We start from the raw sequence: 27,263 nt of genomic DNA, 5'->3' as shown, positions 1-27,263 counted from the left end.
AGAGAGCAATGTTTATGTCCATTCTAAGAGAAGCAAGAGATGAGGGGCCTATATCCAGGGATCAGTACAAAAGCACAATCACCAAATAATAGGGACCTCATATTAAATGCCTACTATGTGCCAAGACTTTACATGGGTCAGTCTAATCCTTACAAGAGAAATAAAGGTAGCAGCAACAGTTGTTAGTGAGAGCTACACACTGTGCTAGACACTCCAAAATACACGCTCTCCAATAGCAAACACTGCATAGCACTTACCACCTGCTGGCCATGTTCTAAGTGCTTCATGCATATTAATTTCTTCAGTATTCACACAGATTCCGTGAGGGAGGAAGAATTGTTAATCAAATCCAGAAAGCCCAACCCCTACGACCCTTCAAGGAAGATGATGTCCAATGCATAGGGATGCTTTCAGCTGTGCATTTACTGAAAAATTAACCTCAAAATGCCACTGACTTAACACTACAACAGTTTACTTCTCACTCAGACTGCATGTTTGCTGTAAGATGAGGAGTGTCTGTGCTCCACACAGTCACCGAGGGACCCTGACTGATGGAGGCTCCATCGTGAAGACTCCTGCCAGCTACCACAGGGAGAAGACAGGCGACTGCACATTTGCTCTTCTCTGCTCCAGCCATGAAGTGACACAGGTCATTTTCCCTCCCAGCTCATTGGCCAGACTTCGTCACCACTGCCCCATATAACTACAAGAGGGTGTGGAAGTTAGTCTCTCATGCTCTCAGAGGGACAGAAGCAGACGTTAGTAAACACTAGTGACATCTACCACAAGCTACGAGTATCAAACACCCAACTAAAAGTTCAGCTCTTAGGGGTGTCCGGGTGGCTCAGTCGGTTGAGCATCCGACTTCAGCTCAGGTCATGATCTCAGGGTTCAGGAATTCGGTTCTAGAGATGGGCCCTGTGCTGACAGCTAGGAGCCTGGAGCCTGCTTTGGATTCTGTGTGTGTCTCTCTCTCTCTGCCCCATCCCCACTCATGCTCTGTCTCTCTCTGTCTTAAAAATAAATAAAACATTAAATTTTTTTTTAAAAAGTTCAGCTCTACATCTAATGGCAATCAGAATTCTCTTAACAAAGGAGGAGATGGCTACTGGATAGATAACAAACAATGCCCATCACATACCCACATCTTAAGATGAAGAACCTGAGACTTAGGTTTACTAATGTACTTAAGGTCACTTAGTAAGAAAGTGGCGAAGCCAGAATTTGAACCCTGGTCTGACTCTAAAGTCTATACTCTTTCACTCCAGCAAACTGCCCTCCCAAAGGAAGAAAGCGATTGTTTTGTGATCACCCACCAGTCAGGATTACCCACAGTGGCCCACAGAGCCAGGAGAACTGGAGCTACAGCTGGCTACTGACCACTGCTGTGTCATACACAAGCACAGATGGCAGAACTAGAAGGGCTTTCAGACAAGAAACCAGACTACCCTTTGCCATCTCAGCACTTTTCAGACAGAAAAAATGTGGCTCATCAAGTGGAGTACTTTGTCCAAAAGTACCTAGTTGATGATGAGATAGCTCTGCTAGAGCGCTTGTGTCATCCAGGGTACTGGAGGGAAACGGAGAGCACATAAAAAACAGTGTAACTGAAGGTGTGGGCAGAGTAAAGGGGGTCAACAAGGGATTATACAGCAGGCCTGGACCAGCAGTAAGAGGCTGTTACCATCCTTAGGCCTGAAGTAGGAAGAAGAGCAGAACCCGGTAAAAGCTGAGGCTGTCAGCAAGGGAAAACCCGACAGAAGATGTGTCACAAGTAAAGGAACACAATCACTGCTAAATGTGACCTGGCAGAGAGGGACCTAGAGAAATAAATGCCTAGACGTCTCTTTTTCCCAACTCTCTGATCCTCCTCCCTCCGCCATTGGTCAAACCCACTGAAAGCCAGAGGACAAGGGAGCCTGGGCAATGCAGTCCATGGAAGCCAGTCTCCAGGGGCCTAGAGCAGGGCAGAGAAGGGTAAAGAGGAGATCTTAAGTATTAAACCAAGACTATCGATTACTATCTTTCCTTTCTTTTTCACTGATTCATTCATTTATTCATGTACCATGCTCAGTGTGAGACACATTTTAATTGCCATCAACATTCAAGTTTTCTCTTTAAATTCTGGTAGTGAAAACATGTCACCTATCCAACTGTAATGCTATTTTTATTTAGAAGATCAAGGGTATATTTTAAGGTCATGTTTAGTTCATCATGAGCTAAAGAAAACTACATTTTAAAATTCTTCCACAGCTTGACTTCTGATTAAACATGGCAGATTAACCACATGTGATATATTCATTCATTTATATTCTCTCTCCCCCTCTCCTGAAGGCCCATTAAAACAACAATAAAAGAATTAAAACAAAACAAATGAAAACAATGAAAGGAGAGAGGAGAGCAAGAGGTACAAATTCACACAGATGAAGAGAATAAGAAAGGAGACCATTGTGGATGAGAACTGTCCACAAATTTTTTGAGAACGGGAAGTAAATGAAGGAATGTATATGAATTTAGAAGAATGGAGAAGGCTTTACCCTAAGTGCCTGTAGAAGGAGATGCCAATAAAAAGTGAGCCAAAGAGCCCTCAAAGAATCCTGGGAAGGCTTAGTACTTAGAAATACCAGGTACCACAGCAGTTAGGAATAAGATACAGGAAAACAGGAATTGGAAGTCTGTATGGAGGAGTGAGCTTCCACATTTCCTTTATCCCATGCAACTAGCCAAGTAACCTCCATCTACCCCTTTTGTCTCCAGGAGGCAAGAGATGTGTTCTCTGAAAACATCGGATTAGACTCACCCAGAGCACTAGGAACATCAAGGACAGTAGAGGGTGGTGTGAGGCACATAACAGAAAATAGAGGAATTAAGGGAATGGCAGGAATATATGGAATGGCAGGAATCCAACCAGCCTACCTCCAATCCCAAAATACCCAAAAGCACACTAAACGATTCTATCTGTAAGTGAAGGTCAGTAGAGGAAATTGCTGTATATACTGGCATTTGGATGTCCTCCAATAAAGTCAGTTGCTGCCAATCACTCGGCAGTGAACCCCACCGCTTGACAAGCTCTGCTTTTCCATCTAACACTTCCAATTAGCTTTTGAGGGCTCTACTCTTAAATATGAATAGACTGCCAAGTATCACAAAACATTTGAGGACAGCCTCTAACATGAGAGAGGCTTCAAACAAACTGGAAAAGGGAACCCAAAGAAAACAGAAATGATGCCAAGAATAGAAGAAAACTTCACATGTGGTATAGTATATATTACACACACACACACACACACACACACACATTCTTCAAAGAGATAAGAGAAAAAATCCTATCTATAACCATGAACAGGACACTATGAAAAAGGGAGACAGAAAACAAGGAAATTGATGGACATTGAAAATATGATAATCAAAATACAAGAAAAGGGGAAGGAGGAAGATTAAAATACTTGTCTCATCAAAAGAAGAACATAAAGACCAAGAAAGAAAATGATAAGGAACGTAGAGTAGCAATCAAGGAGGTCTAACATCCAAATAACTGAAACGTCAGGGGCACCTGGGTGGCTCAGTCGGTAAGTATCCGACTTCAGCTCAGGTCATGATCTCGCGGTTCGTGGGTCTGAGCCCATGTCCGGCTTGGTGCTGACAGTTCAGAGCCTGCAGCCTGCTATGGATTCCGTCTCCCTCTCTCTCTGCCCTCCCCCACTCATGCTCTGTCTCTCTCTTTCAAAAATAAATAAACGTTAAAAAATGTTTAAACAAATAACTGAAACTGCAGAAAGAAAAAAAACAGAGGAAAATTATTAAAGTAATAAGAAAATTTCTCAGAAACTAAGGATATAAATTTCCACGTTGATAGGACCCAAGGAAGGATCATCAAAATAAATGCAAAAAGATCTCCACAAACTCACATCATCATTAAAATTCTGAACAGTAGGAGTTAAAAGAATATCCTTAAAAAAAAACTCCTAAAAGCTTTCAGAGTAAAGGAAGAAAAGTCTTCTACAGAATAATAGAAATCAGATGGGCATCAGGCTGTTAAATTACATTGAAAACTAGGAAATGATGGAGCAGTGTCTTCAAAATTCCAGGTGGGGGAGAATCAACCTATAATTGTATATGCAGCCAAACTATTTCCTATAGTGAATCGTATAATTTTGCATTTTTTTAAGTTTATTTATTTTGGGGAGAGAGCTGGGGAGGGGCAAAGAGAGAGGGAGAGAGAGAATCCCAAGTAGGTTCTGGGCTATCAGTGCAGAGCCCGACTCAAGGCCTGATCCCGTGACCCGTGAGATGAACGACCCAAGCTGAAGTCAAGGGTCAGATGCTTAACCGACTGAACTACCCAGGCACCCCATAATTTGTCATTACACTTCATACTTATGAACATCAGACCTGGCCATAAGATTTGCTCTGGCCAAAGAAAGATGAACAAAAGTGAGGTGTGCCCCTTCTAAGCAGAAGCTTTGAGAGTCATCCCTGGTTCTGTAGGTGCTCGTTTTCCTCTGCCATGAGAAATGCTTTTCCCGGGGCGCCTGGGTGGCGCAGTCGGTTAAGCGTCCGACTTCAGCCAGGTCACGATCTCGCGGTCCGTGAGTTCGAGCCCCGCGTCAGGCTCTGGGCTGATGGCTCGGAGCCTGGAGCCTGTTTCCGATTCTGTGTCTCCCTCTCTCTCTGCCCCTCCCCCGTTCATGCTCTGTCTCTCTCTGTCCCAAAAATAAATAAAAAATGTTGAAAAAAAAATTTTTTTAAATAAAAAAGAAATGCTTTTCCCAAAAAGGGGCTTCTTACTCAGATAGGGTCCCAGATTGAAAAAGACCTAGGTAGAGCTGTAGCTGATCCATGAAGGACACAGGACACGAGTAAGAAAAAAACCTTGTTGTATAAGCCAGTGAGATTTTAGAATCTTTTACAACCACAGCATAACCTACTAAAAAAGCTGACTAGTACACTTCCCATACACCTTTCCTTACAAATCTATTAGAGCTTGTGCTCCAACAAAACAAGTGAGTAAACCAAAAAAGAGGGAAATATGGGCCCCAGAAACCTAAGACTCTAACACAGGAAACTGGCAACAGAAGTCCCAGAATGAGACTTGCTCAGCAAGCCTAGAGAGCAACTATCCCAGACTGAAGTAGGAGGTTAGAAGACTGCAGGAAAAAACAAAATTCATAGGTTATCTCACAGTTTTTAGCATTTAAAAAATAACGTGGGGGACTATTTGACATATATGATGAATGTTATGGAAAAAATAAGGAATAAATACAAATAACAGTAGACAAAAAATTAGGCAATTATTAGCTCTGGTGAAATAAAATATTTTTTTAAAAAAAATGGCATGTAAGCATAATGCATTGGCTTGACAGTGCATGATATTTACAAAGCTATAATAATATAAACATTGAACATTGATTTTGAAAAAAAATATGATTTACTTATATTAGGGCAATAGGGAACATGGGAACATGGAGCAAGCTATGTGGCAGTCATTAGGGCTGGTCAAAAATTATCCAGGGCATCTCCTACCACATCCAAAGCAGGACGCACTTTCTGGCCTCCTTTCAGATTAAGTGTGGCCATGTGATTTGCTTTGATCAGTAAAACAGGAGTGAAACTGACTTGTATCATAACTGGGCAGAAGCTCTGAGAGCCGGTATGCAATCCCCCTATCATCTGCCCATTCTGCAGAGATCACGGAATCAGGTGTTGCGATGGAGCCTCCACCAGTCTAGAGGACCAACATGAGCCAGAGGCTCCCTACCTACTTAGGCTGAACATGTAGCAAGAGCAAGAAATAAACTTTTGTTGGGTGCCTGGGTGGCTCAGTTGGTTAAGCATCCGACTTTGGCTCAGGTCATGATCTCCCAGTTCATGAGCTCAAGCTCTACATCGGGGTCTGTGCTGACAGCTCAGAGCCTGAAGCCTGCTTCAGATTCTGTGTCTCCCTCTCTCTCTCTGTCCCTCCCCTGCCTGCTCACACTCTGTCTCTTTCTCTCAAAGATAAATAAACATTTTTTTTTAATTGAAAAAAGAAATAAACTTTTGTTCTGTGAAGCCACTGGCGATCAGGAGTGGTTTCTTTGCAGCATAAACTAGCCAAGCCTGACTAATAATAGCCAGACTCTCATCCGCCATCACAGGAAGTTAACAAATAATACCTAAAATAATGAGTCAAGTAATAGCAGTATGAACATATTATATAAAATATACAGGTAAATACAAAAGCAATAGCTAGAACAGTTAACAAGCGGTTGCTCTAAAGGAACAGCCTTGAGAAGGAGCAGTGCTGGCCTGATTGTTTTTGTTGTTGCTGTTGTTATAAGCCTGAGTTTAAAAAATTTTTGTACTATTACATTGATAAAAATAATTTTAAGACACTATATATATATAGTGTCTATATATATATATATATATATATATATATATATATATATATATATATTCTAGTGGGGATCCAGTATAAGGAACCATATACAGGCAGCAGCAAGGCTGTAATAGGAATTTTCTCCCCAGTGCTCAGGACTCCTGGTGGAGAAAACATTATTTTTAATAGAGAAAATTATCACCTGACCCTTCAGACAGGTTGTTCCAGATTAAACACTAACTCTAAATATTTTGTAGGACTTTCACCTCCAGGATCATAATTCCAAAAGCAGCAGTGATTAAAACAATAGAAATTGATGAATGAAGAGGGTTTTCTTTTTAAGACTTTTTATACTGAGGGACCAGGGATACTTAGTCTGTCAGAAAGACTTGGAAATTGTCTTATAAAACCATCATGCTAAATTCCAGAAAGTGTTCATTTCTCCAAGGGCTGAGTAGAAAGGGGCTCATCAGGGACAGCTCTGTGACAACAGGACACCTGCCCAAGTAGACCTTGATGCTGCCTTCCAGAGATTTTTCTTCCTAGACAGTTTCTCTGCTCATGTCTGGAGGAATGTGTGCTGGGCTTTTTAAAAAGAGCACTAATACCCTTTCTGCCCCAATAATTAGTGAGAGAGAGCAGCCCAGGAAGGGCCTGTCCATCTCACAGCAAAGTAATATAGAGATGAAGCCACTCTGGTGCAGCCACTCTGGAAAACAGTATGGAGGTTCCTCAAAAAGCTAAAAATAGAACTATGCTATGACCCAGCAATTGCACTACTAGGTATTTATCCAAGGGATACAGGTGTGCTGTTTCGAAGGGGCACACGCACCCCCATGTTTATAGCAGCACCATTAACAATAGCCAAACTATGGAAAAAGCCCAAATGTCCATCGATGGATGAATGGATAAAAAAGATTTGGTATATATGTACAATGGAGTATTACTCGGCAATCAAAAAGAAGGAAATCTTGCCATTTGCAACTATGTGGATGGAACTAGAGGGTATTATGCTAAGTGAAATTAGTCAGAGAAGGACAAAAAAGCATATGACTTCACTCATATGAGGACGTTAAGAGAAAACAGATGAACAGCAGGGAAGGGAAACAAAAATAATATAAAAACAGGGAGGAGAACAAAACAGAAGAGACTAATAAATATGGAGAACAAACTGAGGGTTACTGGAGGGGTTGTGGGAGGGGGGATGAGCTAAATGGGTAAGGGGCACTAAGGAATCTACTCCTGAAATCATTGTTGCACTAGATGCTCACTAATTTGGATGTAAATTTTAAAAAATAAAAAAAGAAAATTAAAAAAAAATTTTTCTTAAAAAAAAAAAAAAAAACACTGGGAGAGAGAATCTTAGTGAGAGCTGTGGTTCCATGTGTACCACAGCATCCATCCAACCACGCTCCCTGTAACAGCATGGAACCCATCTGAAAGATGGTGTGCTAGGAATAAGACCAGTGCTTGTGGCTTTGGACCAGAGGGTAGTGCTACATATACCTGGAGCAGGGTGTACTGTGAACAACAGCTCCAGGCTATCATGCCCCATGCATTCTTAAGTGGCCTGATCTTTGGCTGCTCTTGCAAGCCTACTCATTTGATCCTGGCTGCTTATGAAGTAGAACCAGATGAATGAGCCAAACTGGTCCTTTATATCTGAATTGGATGTGAGTTGTTCACACGTACTTTAAAAAAAGAAACTTTAATTTTTTTTATTTTCATTTATTTTTTCTTTATATACTTTTATGTAACATAACCAACAATGCACAGGATTGAGTGGTTTTTATTCAGTTGGGTCTTTTTCTTTAAATATAATTTATTGTCAAGTTAGCTGGCATACAGTGTATACAGTGTGCTCTTGGCTTCGGGAGTAAATTCCCACGATTATTCGCTTACATACAACACCCAGTGCTCATCCCAATAAGTGCCCTCCTCAATGTCCATCACCCATTTTCCCCTCTCCCTCGCCCCCTCCATCAACCCTCAGTTTGTTCTCTGTATTTAAGTCTCTTATGGTTTGCCTCCCTCCCTCTCTGTTTGAAACTATTTTTTCCCCTTCCCATCCTCAATGATCTTCTGTTAAGTTTCTCAAATTCCACCTATGAGTGAAAACAGATGATATCTGCCTTTCTCTGATTTATCTCACTTAGCATAATACCCTCCACTCTCATCCACATTGTTGCAAATGGCAGGATTTCATTCTTTCTCATTGCCAAGTAGTATTCCATTGTATATATAAACTACACCTTTTTTTTGAAACTGTAATTTTATTTTATTTTATTTTAATATGAAATGTATTGTCAAATTGGTTTCCACACAACACCCAGTGCTCATCCCAACAGGTGCCCTCCTCCATGCCCATCACCCACCCTCCCCTCCCTCCCACTCCCCATCAACCCTCAATTTATTCTCAGTTTTTAAGAGTCTCTTATGGTTTGGCTCTCTCCCTCTCTAACTTTTTTTCTTCCTTCCCCTCCCCCATGGTCTTCTGTTAAGTTTCTCAGATAAGAGTGAAACCATATGGTATCTGTCTTTCTCTCTATGACTTATCTCACTTAGCATAACACTCTCCAGTTCCATCCACATTGCTACAAAGGGCCATATTTCATTCTTTCTCATTGCCATGTAGTATTCCATTGTGTATATAAACCACAATTTCTTTATCCATTCATCAGTTGATGGACATTTAGGCTCTTTCCATAACTTGGCTATTGTTGAAAGTGCTGCTATAACCATTGGGGTTCAAGTGCCCCTATGCATCAGCACTCCTGTATCCCTTGGGTACATTCCTAGCAGTGCTATTGCTGGGTCATAGGATAGATCTATTTTTAATTTTTTGAGGAACCTCCACACTGTTTTCCAGAGCGGTTGCACCAGTTTGCATTCCCACCAACAGTGCAAGAGGGTTCCCATTTCTCCACATCCTCACCAGCATCTATAGTCTCCTGATTTGTTCACTTTAGCCACTCTGACTGGTGTGAGGTGGTATCTGAGTGTGGTTTTGATTTGTATTTCCCTGATGAGGAGCGACGTTGAGCATCTTTTCATGTGCCTGTTGACCATCTGGATGTCTTCTTTAGAGAAATGTCTATTCATGTCTTCTGCCCATTTCTTCACTGGATTATTTGTTTTTCGGGTGTGGAGTTTGGTGAGCTCTTTATAGATTTTGGATACTAGCCCTTTGTCCGATATGTCATTTGCAAATATCTTTTCCCATTCTGTTGGTCGCCTTTTAGTTTTGTTGATTGTTTCCTTTGCAGTGCAGAAGATTTTTATCTTTATGAGGTCCTAATAGTTCATTTTTGCTTTTAATTCTCTTGCCTTTGGAGATGTGTCAAGTAAGAAATTGCTGCGGCTGAGGTCAGAGAGGTTTTTTCCTGCTTTCTCCTCTAGAGTTTTGATAGTTTCCTGTCTCACATTCAGGTCCTTCATCCATTTTGAGTTTATTTTTGTAAATGGTGTAAGAAAGTAAGCCACATCTTCTTTATCCCTTCATCAGTCTCCATCCATTCCATCAGTTGATGGACATTTAGGGGTATTTCCATAATTTGGCTATTGTTGATAGTGCTGCTATAAACATTGCAGTATACATGTCCCTATGAATCAGCACTACTGTATCCTTTGGATAAATCCATAGTAGTGCTATTGCTGGGTCATAGAGTAATTCTTTTTAATTTTTTGAGGAACCTCCACACTGTTTTCCATAGTGGCTGTCCCACCTTGCATTCCCACCAGCAGTGCAAGAGGGTTCCCCTTTCTCCACATCCTTGCCAACATCTGTTGTTTCCTGAGGTGTTAATTTTAGGCACTCTGAACAGTGTGATACGGTATCTCAATGTGGTTTTGATTTGTATTTCCCTGATGATGAGCGATGTTGAGCATCTTTTCATGTGTCTGTTGGCCATCTGGATGTCTTCTTTGGAAAAATGTCTATTCATGTCTTCTGTCCATTTATTCACTGGATTATTTGTTTATCAGGTGTTGAGTTTGGTAAGTTCTTTGTAGATTTTGGAAATGAACCCTTTATCTGATATGTCATTTGCAAATATCTTCTCCCATTCTGTCAGTTGCCTTTTAGTTTTGTTGATTGCCTCCTTCACCGTGTAGAAGCTTTTTATCTGATGAGGTCCCAATAGTTCACTTTTGTTTTTATTTCCCTTGCCTTTGGAGATGTGTCGAGTAAGAAGTTGCTGCAGTTAAGGCCAAAGAGGTTGTTACTGTTTTCTCCTTTAGGGTTTTGATGGTTTCCTGTCTCACATTTAGGTCTCTCATCCATTTGAGTTGATTTTTCATATATGGTGTAAGAAAGTGGTCCAGTTTCATTCTTGTGCATATTGCTGTCCAGTTCTCCCAACACCATTTGCTAAAGAGACTGTCTTTTTCCATTGGCTACTCTTTCCTGCTTTGGCAAAGATTAGTTGGCCATACATTTGTGGGTCATATTCTGGGTTCTCTATTCTATTCCGTTAGTCTGTGTGTCTGCTTTTGTGCCAATACCATACTGTCTTGATGATTACAGCTTTGTAGTAGAGGCTAAAGTCTGGGATTGTGATACCTCTCACTTTGGTTTTCTTTTTCAACATTACTTTGGCTATTCAGGGTCTTTTGTGGTTCCATACAAATTTTGGGGTTGTTTTTTTCTAGCTCTGAGAAGAATGCTGGTGCAATTTTGACTGGGATTGTATTAAATGTGTAGATTGCTTTGGGTAGTATTAACATTTTAATAATATTTGTTCTACCCAATCCAAGAGCATGGAATGTTTTTCTATTTCTTTGTGTCTTCTTCAATTTCTTTCATAAGTTTTCTATAGTTTTCAGCATACAGATCTTTTACATCTTTGGTTAGGTTTATTCCTAGGTATTTTATGGTTCTTGGTGCAATTGTAAATGGGATCAATTTCTTGATTTCTCTTTCTATTGCTTAATTATTGGGGTATAGAAATGCAACTGATTTCTGTACATTGATTTTATATCCTGCGACTCTGCTGAATTCATGTATCAGTTCTAGCAGCTTTCTGGTGGAGTCTTTCGGGTTTTCCATGTAGAGTATCATGTCATTTGAGAAAAATGAAAGTTTGACTTCTTCTTTGCCAATCTGGATGCCTTTTACATCATTTTGTCTGATTGCTAAGGCTAGGATTTCCAGCACTATGTTAAACAATAGTGGTGGGGCGCCTGGGTAGCTCAGTCAGTAAAGCGCCTGATTGGCTCAGGTCATGATCTTGTGATTTGGGAGTTCGAGCCCTACATTGGGCTCTGTGCTGACAGCTCAGAGCCTGGAGCCTGCTCTGGATTCTGTGCCTCCCTCTCTCTCTGTCTCTCCCCTGCTCATGATCTGTCTCTCTCTCTCTGTCTCTGTCTCTCTCTCTCTGTCTCTGTCTCTCTCTCTCTCTCTCTCAAAACTCAATAAACATTTAAAAATTAAAAAAAAAAACAGTGGTGAGAGTGCACATACCTGTCGTGTTCCTGATCTCAGGGGGAAAGCTCTCAGTTTTTCCCCACTGAGGATGAAATAAGCTGTGGGCTTTTCATATATGGTTATTTGAAAGAGAGAGAGAGAGAGAGAGAGAGAGAGAGAGAGAGAGAGAGAAAGGGAGGGGCAGAGGGAGGGAGAGACAGAATCCAAGCAGTCTTCATGCTCAGCACAGAGACTGACACGGGGCTTGATCCTACAAGCCTGGAATCACGACCTGATCCAGAATGAAGAGTTGGATGCTCAACAGACTGAGCCACCCAGATGCCCCCACACTTACTGTTAAATATGGATCTCTGTATGTTCTGGGATATGACAATATTTCAAGACAGTAATGAAATCAAACTATAAATTTCTGACTGGGGAGTAGGTACAAAACTATCCAGCTTTGCTATCCTTCCTTCCCAACCTTTCCTCCAAAGCAAATCTTCTCTCCCTTCCTTAAGCCAATGATATATCACACACATCTCAGACTAGCATGCTCTATCTCCAAGCCATATAAGATGCTCTAATTTCTGACTCACAAGGTCCCTAGAGCTGAGGATCACTGTTTCAGTTTTAATAGCTCTCTCTTTCACCTCCTGCTAAACTAAACAAAGGTTCTAGGAATGTCGACAGAATTGTTACTGTGGATCCAATATCCTGAATTCAAGGGATACCCAAATCATCTTCAGAAAGCTAAAAATCTGAACTCTTGAAAATATGACCCACATCTATGTCCCAGTCTTTTCTCCAGTAGCTTCCTGCCAACATCCACACCACACTCCACTATGCTACATTGCTTGTGATTCTCCAAGCAAATTGTGTATTCCTCCTGCCCTCAACCTCTGCTCATGCCGGTGCCCTGACCTGGAATTTTCTACCCAGCTGTTGGTGTTACAGTTATTTGTTGATGTGTCTGTCTTTCTCTTACTAGACTGTGAGACAACCCAAGAGCAGGGACTGTACCTTTCTCATCTGTGAATTCCCAGCACTCAGCACAGCTCCTCACCCATAAAACATACTCAATAAATATGTGCTACATAAATCTTAGAAGGTACCACAAACCATTTGCTGATTTCTTGAAGTAACAAATATTCCAACTGAAGTATACTAGTCCACAAAGGCTTCAAAATGGTCAAAATCAAGTCTTGTATAGCCCATATATGAGCTAAAGAACCTAAACAACCAAACATATTGGTATGCTCACAGATCTTTTTTTAAAAAAGGGGAAAACTTACTTCTCAAAATACTACTTCAGTGTGGCCAGAAGGTATGAGGAGCTCACGGAAGCCTTCTGACCCCAAAACAAAGGTACAATGTAAGTTTCTGGGCCCTCCATGTGCCCTGAGCCTGGAGCCAATGACTCTACTCTAGATTGGCCTCTCTTTCTCAACTGGGCATTGGGAAATCATCAATGTGGCAGGAGAACATACTCATAGTTCTTTTATTATTATTATTAAAGTATTTATTTTGAGGGCCACCTGGGCAGCTCAGTCAGTTGAGCATCGGCCTTCAGCTCAGGTTATGATCTTGCAGTCTGTGGGTTCGAGCCCCACGTTGGGCCCTGTGCTGATAGCTCGGAGCCTGGAGCCTGCTTCAGATTCTGTCTGTCTGTCTCTCTCTGCCCCTCTCCTGCTTGTGCTCTGTTTCTCTCTCTCTCTCTCTCTCTCAAAAATAAATAAACATTAAAGACATTTAAAAAAAGAACTTTAGATTAGATATGTTGTGGCTAATGTACAAGTGGCACAGTGCCGGTTACTGCATAGATCAAATGCCACCCTATTTTAGATGTCGCAAAAGCCTGTTGATATGTACCTTTAGACATAATTTTTACCCAAAAGTCTGTTGTCCTGAAAGAAAAATGACACCTCCAAACCTATATGGAAAGCAGTGGGAGGCAGGGGTAGAGAAAGAAGTGTGGGAGGGAGGGCCAGTGGGCTGATGGCAGTCAACAGTGATTTGTGTAATGGCACTTGTCTGGCCTTCTGAAGGACCTTGAAGTAAACCCAGCTGCTAGCTGACAGAAGCAGGAGCGATTCAAGTCCATTTACCAGAAGGGCAAGGACAAATTCTGTGGGTAAAGAAAGAAACACCTTTGGGTCCTAAAGAGGGACCTGGGCACAGTGACTATTGAGAAAACAAAAAGACGACAATAATCCTAAAAAGATACATGACAGTGCCTCTTTAATAATCACAATATCCTGTGCTGAAGGTAGAAGGTATTTAGAAAATAATCAAAAACCTTCCCTAACAGCTTTGGGGGAAATGGTGGTAACCCTTTCATTGGCTTCTCCTCAGCCATGTGCCAATGACACAAGGCAGCTCTGAATTTCTCCCAATGACAATTCACCCTGTGGAGTCTACTTCACACTGGACTGCAGAAGAAAGAGAAAACTGTCAAAAAGCTACAGCAGCCATATTTTGCTAAAAAAATCTGGACAGTTTGTTTGTCACTACATAGCATTTTATTTCATAGGAGGCTGGCAAATTTCCCATGGCTTCTTTGGTTAATGCTTCCTCGAGAGAGGAGGCTGGAACTGTGAGTGGGTCCAAACCTTAGTGAAGTATAAGATGTCCACAGCTTTCCATGGATGTGAAACTGGAGTATGGGATAAAGCAGACTATTTCCCATATTTTGCAGCGAAATTTTATAGTGATAGTGAGGACTCCAAAGGCTGCAATGCCAGGAGAGCAGGAAAAGGAGAATGAGCACAGATCGAGCAGACTCAGAACTACGAGGACCAAAGAGTTGTCCCCAGTAGGGCTTACTGGTCAACTTACAAAGATTTAAGAAAAAAAAAAAAAGGCAAACAAAAGCTAGCTATTTCAGAACACAATCTGGTTAGGAGAGACCCTGCAGCGGCAGTGACACTAATCATCAGGCAGGTGGCAGCACCATGTTTCCACAAGGTTTTATTTGGATTGGACCCTAGCTGGCAGCCAGCCAGCCAGAGCCCAGCACCTCAGGGAAAGGCCTAGCAAAGCCTAGGCTGGATGTCAGAGCCCCAGCAGAGCAGGATAGCCGTCAGTGGGTTCCTGGAGCACATCCCAGCTTCACTCACACTATAATGTCAAGAGGAAGGCTGAGGATTAGCAAGCCCCCATGGGATTCAGGGGCTCTTCCCAGGGGCACTTAATACTTGAGGTATCAGATTAATCCCAGATATCATCTACCACTTGGGGGGTGGGGTGCTTCTATCCTGCCAACCCTTAGCTCTGGATGCTTCAGGTACTGGGAGTCACTGAGTCTTCTGGCTGCTGACATTTAGTACCTACCCCGATAGGGGCGGGGGCAACCACAGGCTGACAACCAGGTGGCAGGACTGGAATCAGGGTAAGGTATTACCATTGTGCTCTGCAAAGAAAGTCATCAATCCACTGCGTGGGGCGTCCAGTGCCATGTAAGGGAATGGAAATCAGCCTTTGATTCAATGACCTAGGGCATTAGCTCACATTATATCAATATCCAAATGATACCAGCAGATAAAAATCTAGCATTAACATTTCAGTGTCAGTGGCCTCAGAAAGAGCTTCAACATATGTACCAGATGGATTCACTCTTTTAGATTTAGTTCCCTTCTCTCAGCAAACTCCTGCAACACCAAAGGAATAATTACCGCTCCATGGAATACTGCGGAGTGCTAGCCAAAAAATAAAGTCACATCAATTTAACCAGCAAATATGAATTTTTGGAAGAGAAGAGCATTCTCTTTCCAGAGGCAATTACTTGTCTCTTCAGAAATGTTTGCCAATATAAAACCCCCTCCCCCACTGTGGAACTCAAAAAATGAGAATCACAGCAGTGTATCTGCTTGGAAGGGGCTGGAAGTTGCTGGGCAAAGGGGCAGAGATGGCTTTGCATGGAGCCTTGTGCATTGCTAAAGGGTGGATAAGCTAAATCTAAAACTCAGGTGCAGATGAAGGCATACTCCCAAAGGAAAGACAGCAAATGGTAGCATGGTTCTCATTTCTTCATGTGTGCCCCCACCTGACAATTACAAAGGACTTTTCTATCCATTCCCTTACAGAGCTACCCAACATCTCTGTAAATTAGGCAAGGCAAGGAGCACTAGATCCATTTTACAGATGAGGAAGCTGAGGTGTGATTGCTGGAACAGCAATCTAATGGGCTTCACTTCAGACCTGCTTGTCTCACAACCACGGCATCATCCAGGTGGCAGTGGACACACATTTCCCCCCATCTACCAGCCACCTCACCTCAACCACACCAGACACTGCTCTTAATTCTTTAAGGGAAACTGACTATATCTTAGGTTTGGAGGAAGCTGTTCAAAGCCCTCCACACCCACATCCAACTGCATCCTGGTGCAGGCTGCCAGCTGGTCTAGTAGAATTGTTATTAGGCACTAAAGGAGCCACCTTCACTATGTACCTTCTATATATAAGCCCATGAATGTGCCTCCCTAGCTACTAAAAAGTTTGCTTAAAACAGTTCACTTTGATTCCCTCTTAAAGCAGTAATGGCCCCATCACTACTACTTCCCCACACCCCAAAGAGTCACCAAGACACTGACAGCCACCAAGTACCTCAAAGAGCCATGAATCACCCCCACCCAACCCCCATCCACATGGACATTGTGAACACCTGTCAACAGCATCACTCTTAGACTGGGGCAACCAGGTCCCTGCCCTAGGCGTCACACTTTATAGAGCCTTGCTCTGGCCCTGCTCTAGACACACCGCTCCTCATACAGCAAGGAGTCTATGGGGCCAAGGAACTTGTCTACTCAAACTCTATGCTTCCCTCTTCTAGGCTACTCTCAGAATATCCAAGACCTTAAAATTCCCTGTCCATATGCCCCAAGCCTGTGTCTGTGGCCTGTGCCATCCTCTTCCCTAGCTCTGTCTTCCTAAGGATGAACCAAGCCATAGGTGGGAACAACCCTAGGCCTACTAAGGTGTTATGAGGGGTGGCCATGGGGCAGTTGTTGCCCTTCAACCCAGTAATGCTGGAGCTTGAACATGTGGGCTATAATGATCCTTCCCAAACCTGAATGTGACTGTGAATCACCTAGAATCCTATTAAAATCCAGAGCCTGGTGAAGTAGGCTTACAGCAGGCCCTGAGAGTCTGCAGTTCTAATAAGCTCTCAAGTACTGCCAATGCTCTGGACTGGGGTCAATACTCTGTGGAGCAAGGCTTGTATCTACGGCACGTGCAGAAGGCCCCTCAGGGTAAGGGACGGAGCCAAGAGGTTAGAGAGAAGGGGGAGCTGGACGTGAGCCTACAGTTTGCATCCTTGCCACAGGCCCACCAAAGTTAGGAGTAGCCTTGCTTTTCATCGTGTCAAGAAGTATAAAGAGTATGTCAACCATCTCTGGACACACCAAAGGAAAATGGTCAAGTCAGAAATACCATTTGTCCCTCCTCCCAAGCCCCGACATCCCTGCGATCATCACCTCCCAAGCCAGAAACTGGAAAACCATCCCCGGGGACCCTACACCATGACACATGTCAGTTTTCAACATCAATTTCCCCTTTCCATGGATATTCATACAGTGTTTTACTATGGTGCCACAACACTGGGCTCTCAGAAATCATACATTCCCCCTTCCTCACCACTGGTCAGTATCAAAGACTAAAGACCAGGAATTCAAGTAAGCTACAGAAGACATACTAGATTCTTATGACAACATACCTTCTACCTAGTAATCTCACGTACACCCAGGCCTGAGAGGGAAAGTAGGACACTAGGTAGAACTGACCCGTTCATACTAACACATAGCTGAGAGGCCATAAAGTCCCAGCTTCAGGCACTGCTCCACTAGCCAGTTTGGGACAATCGACATTCAAGTTACCACACCCACATGAGCAGGCCTGGAGTTTTTCTTCCTTTTATCATTGTAAAGAGAAGGGTAAAAATAAAAATAAACACAAAATCACAGAAATATTGTTTAATTGGAATATTCAACTGGGGGAGTAAACTAGTAAGTGCATTCCCTCAGGCAGTTTTCAAAACTTTTTCAACATGAAATCACTTAAATCCAGTGGCAGTGTGAGCCCATATAAAACAAATGAAAACAAAACTTCCCATACAGTATGAAGTGTGGGTTGGCATCCCAGAGCCCTGTTTTCCTGGGACCCCACTGACTGGTGGTATACACAGAAGCCCAAGGGCAGCTCCAAGAAACCTCTAGTGCTCCAAAGTCCCCTTTTGGAAATCACCAAGGCAGCACATGTCACTTATAAAGGTCATAATTTCTTCCTAATCTCACTGATTAGCACTCAGGCACAAGAGAAGCAAAAAAAGAAAGAGAAGTCAGATGAAGGAAGGAAGTCATGCCACAGTAGTCTGGGGAGTGGGCCACAGAGCTGCCAAATGTTTAAATAATACATCCAAGTGAAGCCTCGTGATGACTTGAGAAATACAGAGAACTGAGTCTGAGTCCTAATTCTACAGCTAACTCAGTTTGTGACCTTAAATAAGGTCCTTCCCTTCTCTGAGCCTCAGACAAAAGATCCAGATGGCCTCTGTCCAGCTCTGACACTGAGGATTTTATGATTTTTCAGGATTCCATATTTAAGTGAAGATTCATGGTCATATCATCCATCACAGATAGATGCTAGAGGAAAATAAATAAAGGAAACCTTTATGTTGTTCTGCTGGCACAGTTCTGTGCTTTCGTTCAGAAGCTCAAAGCATTTTAATAGCTTATTCCATTGGATCCGTAGCAGAAAAACAAAAAGGAAATTAATCTTGAAGAAATCATATGTCTGCAATCTTTGAATATCTCTTACTCAGTAGCGTTCCAGCTACTTCTGTGCATTGCCAGTCCTTACTGCCTTCTAGACAGAAGGAGAGAAAATAGAGTTTGACTTTTGGTGGAGAGGGAGGTGGTCTTTAGGGTATAAAACTGAGGAGACAGAGAGACCATCAGAAAGTATTTGCAGTAATGTAAATAAGAGAAGATGTGAACCTGAACCAGAGTCATGTCAATGGAGAGAACAGATTCAAGCAGTATTCAGGAAGACACACTGACAGGACTGAGTGCTGGAGTTGAGGAGGACAGAGGGCAAAATGAAGGCGAAGTGTCTTACCTGGATGATGACAGGCATGACAGTGCCATTATTCAAGCTATGACTAAGAAGGGAAAAGATTTGGGAGGCAGGCTGATGAATTAAATCTTGGAATGTTGACCGGGAAGGGCCTGTGGACCATCAGGTGGAAATGTCCAGCCTATATGTGGGCATACTGTGATAGGTCCTACAGGCCTAGGCAGGACCACATGCGGTCATGAGATTAATCTGGAAGTTCTCAGCACATTGGGCTCCTGCCTCCCCGTATTTCTGCTACATTGCCTCCTTTATTCATTAAAATATTTAGAGCCCCTACTTACTTTGCTAGGCAAGGAGATCTAGGGATGAATATAAATAGACAAGGTCTCTGTCCTTGTATAGCTTATAGACTAGCAGGGGAGACAATTAACAAGAAAAAAGATACAAGTATCATTTTCAATTGTGACAAATACTATGAAGGAAACACATGGGTACAGTGATCAAGAATACCAGAGGGAGGAAGGGGGATCTCTTGAAAAGGCCTTTAAACCAAGACTTGAACAGCTTTCCTGGACAAGAAACAGAATATGCAAAGACCTAGAAGCAGGAAGAATCTTGTCACCAAGCTGGGATACCCACTAACGTGGGTTCTGTGGTATGCCTAGAGTATTTGCTGCTGCTGTTACTGATATTTAAATGATAGTAGAACACTTGATGCCTATGACACGGTATTTAACAACTGTATGTTGTCACTGATGGGACTGGAGAGTGATGGTTACATGAGTCAGGTAGAACATTAACTTGCACAACACTTAAACAAAATTGCCACAGAGCTCTGTACTCCATTACTAATAGCTCCGATTGCCTTCAAACTCACCAGCTCACTGAAGTCACACTCTGGGCAAAGTCACCATTCTGTAGGATTTCAGTCGAACACTGTTACTGAGGAAGTTGATACTTAAAATAACAGTCCTTTTAATGATTAAATAGAGGGTTGGCGCAAACTGAAAAACAGAAAAAAAAATTCTATGTAGCCATTGGGGAAAAGAGAAGTAGGTTGTGTTTTGCAATTCCTTCCTGGTGGGTTTGCAATTATTCCACAGCATGACAGCTAAAATGCCTAAGAAATCACTTACCTGAATTTCAATAATAATTAGTTCTCTATCCTTTGTATGTTCACTGTGAGTTCTGTTGACCTCACCACATGGAAAGACTGAGTTTACCCATTTACAGTTCTAAGTATTTATTCCTTGCAGTGTGCTGGGGGTTGAACAATTTCTGGCCAGCAGTGTGTATTTTAACTGGAATGTTTAAGATGCATCAGTTGAATAATTAATGTATAAATCTTAGCCGGCTGGGTAAGAAAAATGAAAACAAGCTTTACTTGTTATAGACATAGATTTAGCTATGTTAAAGTCTTTCTGCTTTTAAGACGAGCCTCTATGTCAAAAAAGGCAAATGACAGAAACGCTACTCTTTGTAAGGCAATTAAAGAGGAAATTAACAAATTGTGCTAATTTGTCATGCTGGTAATTTGTCTGCAAATTGTGGTGTTGCAGTATTACAATTTGGGTGTGGGACAGCATGCAAATGAGAACTCACCAGCACTTACCAAACTATTGGCTTCTTCCCTTGTTTGTAAAACTACTCAGAAATGCACGGCCTGCCTGTGGTAAGCTGTAATTAAGGCTATTTTTTTTTATAATTAAGGACAATTTTTTAAATTCACATTTTAAAGTCCACTAGCAGCCCCTTACATCTTTGTCTTACCCCGGCAGGACTGACAGGATGGTGCCCATCTATCGCCATTCAGAAAGGGCAGCTCATCTTACCACAGTCCTCAGCCAATGAGCCATGTGTGATTTGGGCAAAGGACTAAAGCTCTCCCGTGTGCTGGTGCTGTGTGCATCACTAGCCCCGTAAGAGTACCTGCAGTGCAGCGGGCCTCTGGTCTAATACCACTACGTAAGCTATCGCATATGCAGAGGCCAAGAAGAACAACTGCTCAACCCTAGTCACTTTGCTTCATGCCATTCCCACAAACGCTAAATGGCCCAACGAAACAGACTATCTTCAACACCCCTGGCTCTGGCAAGCAAGCAAGGGAAAGGATTTGACTATTGATAGTTTGATTTTGACTTTGGGGCTTTCCATAGGTTCAGGTCAAATGTAGTGCTGCGGGTGTATTTCTTTCCAAGTAAAACAAGCCAAATGTCAGAGGCCACAGAATTCTTTTCTATGCTTTAGAACTCACAACTGAAAGATGAACCATATGTCTTTACCTCCTCAATCCCCATTTTATATACAGGGAAACTGAGGCTCTCAAAGATTAGATGACTTGTCTAAGATTCCATGGGCAATCAGTGGCAGAGCACTGGCTAAAAACCCAGAGTACTGGTGCCTCCCGGCAATGCTCTTTCCAACACACTACATCACCTCCTCAAGTCGGTCTGTCAGAAAATAAATGTCTAAGCAGTGAGCTGTGTGGAGTAATTAACTGGTATAAAGACACATCTATGAAGCTATAGATGAACATGAACTCCAAGGCTTCTATAGAGCAGCCTGATTATCAATCTGCTCAGCTTCCCTCCGTGGTCAGACCAAAGCTTAACAACCTGCTGGAATACCATGGCCCAACTTTAGGCTTGGACTTTACCCCATTGCTCCTTGTGTCTGTTACCCCCGATTCTGACCCATCTTCCTGTGGTCTAGTTCATGACCTAACACTCCATGGCTTTCCACTTGGGCTTGTTCATAGATTCTCTTTCTCCCTTCTTCCCAACATCCATCTCAACCATATTCCCTGCGAATCTTCCACCTCTACTGTTACCCCTCCGAGACCTGTCATCTCAGAAGATTTGGTACAGGTTACCACAGGCCTTCTTCCTTGATCCACCAGGTCCTGTAGATGAGGACCAGGGGCAGGGAGTGAGGTGGGGAAGGTAAGCATAATTAAACACTTACTGTTTCAAAATATCAAGAAGCTTCACTCAACCAACCCCTGGCATCGCTACATGCAATGAAAATGGGTAATCAAAAGCTAACCCAGGGCCTTCCAAGACTGTGAAGTGCCTGCTGAATGAAAAAGATGAAAGTAAGCTGCTCCCACAATTAGGGCTGAGTGCATTTTCTCATATTCTTGCTTTTCAAAGCTGTTCACCTCTATATGGCTTACAGTAACTTTTTCCCAGCTAGAATATTTGCTAGATATGAAATTACTATCATTTGGGAACAAGTGTTTTGGTGATGTTCTTAAAAGAGCCAGGAAGCGGGGTACCTGGCTGGCTCAGTCAGTAGAGCATGAGATTCTTGATCTCAGGGTCATGAGTTCAGACCCCACATTGATCACAGAGCTTACTGAAAAACGAACAAACGAACAAATAAATAATAAATAACAAAAATAAAAGAGCCTGGAAGTCATCTAAACTATCAGTCATAAAGATAAGTCCTCATCAAATGGCATGGGTGGACATCTACCATTTAGAAAAATAATCTCTGTGTGTAGAAACTTAGCAAGAAAACTAGGCCTCCTTTTAGCAAATGTGTGTTACACTAGTAATTGGCAATAAAATAAATACATAAAAATATAATTCTTTTCAAACTATTGCTGAATTAGTGATAATTCAATCACGGGCTGGCATATTTTACCTTTCTTCTGTTTAAAAAACACCAACAACAGGTTTCTGAGCAAATTAAGAGTATAAACATGAGCTCTTAGGGGATGTTTAACCCAGTTCAGAGAACAACCTGTTTCTAAGCTCTCTGACAACATTCATTTGCATAGAAATAATTAGTGTGCTAATTTCAAATGATCTTTACCTACTCATTGTAGCATATTCTAGCAAGACCTCTGCTTGGCAATGTTGTTAGCTGTTTATAATATCATTTCTGCTTGCAAATAATACAAATCAATCACTTTAAAGTAACCTATAACTCAGAATTGTCAAGACGTTAGAATGCCCACACCCCACCCCCGTACTGCTGGTCTGCATGAGAGAGGCCTTAACTGCACCACACAGACACATTTTAGCATCCACCAAATCCTCATTAAAGAGAATTTAAAACAAAATGTCTATAAATGCTCCATGCAGTAAGATCTGAAGCAGGCTGCCTGGTTATTAAGGGTATATAAACCAAGACTCCACCTAGGAACCAAAATGCCCAGAGCTTTAAGAGATTTTCAAGAAAAAGAAATAACCATGCATCTATATTGCTTTTACAATTCAAAAAAAAATCTAAGTAGTGTAAAAATGTTCAGAAATAAGGGTTGAGAAGTATTCTAGTAACTCAAACACTATCTGAGCCACAAGAGAGCTCAGAGGTCATCAAGGGCGACCCCACCCTTGGCAACAAAACTCTCAGCAGAAGCTCAGAAACCTAGCTCTGCTTAAAGACCTCAAGAGTCTCAGACCTTCCCCTCTCCCAAAACTCTTCCCATCATCCAACAGCTCCAGGCATTAGACAGTCTTTCCTTACACTAAGTCAAAGTCTGCCTCCCTATAATTCCCACATATTGGTCCAAGTTTCTTGGGGGAGGGAAACCAATGTTTTTCTGGTTCTTTACGTGGTATTTTTTGCATGCATGTTCTCACTGGATCTTCCCAATAACTCTGTGAGGCAGATATTCCTACAACCCTTGCTTTATAGATGAAGACCTGGAGGCTGAGAGGCTCGGTGACTGCTCAGGTTTGCAGAACGGTGAAGTAGCAGAGGCAGGGCTTCAACTCACATTCCCTAACTCCACCTTCTATGCCATTTTTGTTCTCCCACTTTGCCTTACTGACACTTTGAAAACAAACAAAAAGGTTCTGATTTTTCACAAGAACCACCCCTGAAGACAAAAAGGGAAAGAATAATTGAAGGTGCACTCTGCACACACTCTCTGAGAGATCTCTGCCACTCACATGACTTCAAATCCGCCATACAGAGCAGCTCAGGTCTATTATCTCCAGCCCAGGCAATCATCCTGAGCTCTGAAACTAAATTGCCACCCTCCCATCTGGATGTCCTACAGTACCTCAAATATAGCAGATTCCATGCTGAATTTATCAATTATTCCCCCATTCTCTCTCCACACTCCATTTATGGTCTTGGTCAGAAATACCATCCTCTACCCAAGAAGCCATGTCAGAAACCTGGAGAATTAGCCTAGACACCTCTCTTCCACAACGTCATAAGGATTCCACCACTTTGAAATCTCTTTTGATCTGCCTCTTCCTCTCCATCCCCACTGCTACTGCCTTATTCCATCCACCATGAACTCTCAATTCAACATGCTGCTGGAGTCTATGTGCCTCCAGGAGCATTCCTCTCAAATCGACCTGCCTCCATGTACATCGTCACCAAAGTGATCCAATATGACAATCTATGTTCCTCCCCTGCTACCAACCTTCCAATAGCTTCCTGTTGCCTCCAGAAGTAATTGTTAGGGGCACCTGGGTGGCGAAGTTGGTTGAGTGTCCGATTCTTGATTTTGGCTCAGGACACGATCTCACAGTTTGTGAGTTTAAGCCCTGCATCAGGCTCTTCGTTGACGGTGAGAAGGCTGCTTGGGATTCTCTCTCTCCCTCTCTCTGTTCCACCCCCACTTGTGCTCCCTCTCTCTCCAAATAAATAAATAAACTTTAAATTTTTTTTTAAAGAAGTGATTGTTAAACGCAGCTCATCGAGAAATCACTGGGCATGTGGGTAAGACATCTTTATATTTTTTAAGTGCCCTGGGCGATTTGAATGAGTCAGCAGTGTTTGGGAACTAATGGTGTACCAGGCAAAGTTTACACCTTCAATGACCTGGTTCCTGCCTACCTGTCAAGTCATCATTCCTGCCACTTCCCCCTTGGCAATGAACACTCCAGCAGTCCTAGAATATACCATGTTGGGTCACACCTCTGTGTCCCCACTGATGCTGACCTCTCAGCCTAGAATGTTCTTTCTACCTTTGGCCAACCTCTACTGAACCTTCAAATTTTAACTGAGGTGTCACTTCTTCAACAAGCCTTTCATGACCTCATTAGACTGGATTAGGCACCCTTCCTCTGTGACCCCATAGCATTGCACGGAGTTGTCTATTCTAACACTTAGCACATTGTGTTGAGATTATTTCCTCATGTGTCTGGCTTCTTGACAAACCTGTAAGCTCCTTGAAAGCAAGAAATATGTTTATTTATCACTGTCAAGCACATAATAAGTGCTTGTCAAGCACATAATAAGTGCACATAATAAGTGCTTAGTGAATGTCGACCTGCAATGGGTCTGATTTTAAGTTGAGGCTCTACACTGACTAACTAGATTTGGATTTTAGGAAGTTCAATTCATCTGCTTGGGCCTCAGTTCCCATATCTGTATAACAGCATAATAAATCCCCATGCTCATTCATATGCCAAACATGTGAACGTCTACTAAGTGCCAAGTACTGGTTTGCGTGAAGATTGAATGAATAAATTAATATATGTGAAGTTTTTCTGTAAACTGTTACACAGTATTGCAAAGACATTTCTGCAATTGTAGTTTTTCCTTAGTCTCTCTGAACCAGAAATAACAATCTCATTCCATGAGACCAAAGTCTACTGAATGATAATCTCCAGTAGGCTCACCAAGGTATCAGGGTAAGAAAGCCACTTAGTCCATAAGGAAGTGCACTGGCCTAACTAGGACTGGAGGTCCACTCTGGGAAAGCATAAGATAGTGAGAACCCGCTGTAGCAGGGGCAGTGCTAATATCCCAAGGACACAGGCTTCACAGCTGAGCATTAGTGAAAAAAGGTCACTAAGCCACAATCCTCCCCAGTGACTTCTACCTGTGCTCAGGTTTCCATGATAAAGGGTGTAAAGCCCAATGCAGCATGCTAGACGGGCTCAACAACCCGACTTCCTAAGACTCTTCCAGGTCTTCCTGAAGCCTGTCTACTCAGGTGAGTAATAGGTCCCCTGAGATTTTCCGGGGGATGTCACTCCCAGGGGTAGCAGTCTTAAAGTTCAGTCCCACAGAGCCCAGGGAAACCAAATTGATTTGCTGACCCTGAGGAATCTGAGCCCAGATGAGCTCTGGGCTATTCTCTACCAAACTGCACTGTTGTCCCTGAGGGCTTATGTCTTACAGGTCCAGAAGGGACCATAAACTCCCCCAAAGCCCTTGGACTAGAGGTTCTTTGGCATGTTCTAAGCTACTACTCTCTCCTATGGAGCTGTTCATCCTCTAGGAGGAGGTCCCAGCCCACAGATTACTTCTTAGAATCCCAAACCCTACAGATATCGGGCAATGACACCATGTGGCATAATGTCCACCCCCCTAAAGGAACCTGATCTCTCATTGCCCAAGAAGTAACTCTTAGAGTGGGGGAGCTATCAGAAGTTATGCCAAGAGCTAAGCAAAGAGGGGATGGAGATTTCTTTCATGTACAGAGCCCTTAGAAAGCATCAAGTCCACATTCACTGAAACAGGTTCTTATCAGTCATCCCCTCTAATACCAGCCAGGTGATCATGTCTACCTCCAAGAAAACGAAAGGTTTGAGCTTGTCGACTAGGAGAGAAAATAAAAGACATGAAATCTGTGGTATCATATTATTTCACACTCAGTGCCACATAGAGTTAGACTTCAGGGACCACAATTCAGTCCATGGAACATCTTAATCATTCATTCGATAAATATTTACTGAGCACTTATTATATTGCTGGAAAAACAGCCACAATCTGTCCTTGGAGAGCTCACAGCCTAGGAGGGAAGACAGACACATAAACAAAAGAATTATGATATGACATTATGTGAAGTACAGAAGAATCTCAGAGCTGGATGTAGTTCATTGTTCTGGAAAAAGGCTTTTCCAAGTAGGGGACACCCAGACAGGGTTTTTGAAGAACAAAGGCAGACAAGGCAGGCAAAGGAGTCTGAACACAGAGAATATGTTAAACGTCCCGGAATATTGCTGGAGCCTAAGATAAGATGGGGGTGGGAGAATAAGGTGAAATGAAAGTAAAGAAGTAAGTAAGAAGCACATGGATATACCAGGCTAAAGAGCTTGAACTATACACCTTTAGGAAAGTGAGGCACCACCAGGGAAATTCGAAATTTTTCCTGTTTTTATTTTGTTGTTTATTGTTTTTGTTTTTGTTTGTTCTTTGCAGTGAAATGCCATGACTAAATGTTCAGTTTGGAAAACCACTTTGTGTCAGTGGACAGAGTAGAGGGGGTTGCGGGGGCACGGCGAGAAACTAGAAACAGGTGCAGCACCTGGCTGGCTCAGTCGGTTGAGCATGTGACTCTTAATCTCGGGGTTGTGAGTGCAAGCCGCATGGTGGGTGTAGAATTACTTAGAAACAAAATTAAAAAAAATTTTTTTAATTGTGCTTTGTAAAGACCATTGTTAAGAGAATGAAAAAAGAAACGAGAAATATTTGCAAATACATATCTGATAAAGGACCTATATC

General features: G+C 42.4%; 1 long non-coding RNA gene across 9 annotated transcripts in view; it reads right to left on the bottom strand.

The window, feature by feature from the left end:
- Positions 1-27,263, bottom strand: part of LOC109258711 (uncharacterized) — a 275,809-nt gene that overhangs the window by 225,056 nt on the left and 23,490 nt on the right. The window contains exon 3 of one of the 9 annotated variants that reach the window (XR_008418384.1): positions 19,717-19,843. The exons of the other annotated variants lie outside the window; for them this stretch is intronic. This is a non-coding gene — a long non-coding RNA (uncharacterized LOC109258711). The remainder of the gene's footprint in view (positions 1-19,716; positions 19,844-27,263) is intronic. 9 annotated transcript variants of the gene reach the window in all.

The sequence above is a fragment of the Panthera pardus genome, unplaced genomic scaffold (assembly GCF_024362965.1).
Source record: "Panthera pardus isolate Hobbes unplaced genomic scaffold, ASM2436296v1 HiC_scaffold_27, whole genome shotgun sequence".
Classification (NCBI taxonomy): Eukaryota; Metazoa; Chordata; class Mammalia; order Carnivora; family Felidae; genus Panthera; species Panthera pardus.
The sequence above is the reverse complement of the archived record's forward strand: the minus strand, read 5'-3'. Positions and strand labels throughout refer to the sequence as shown.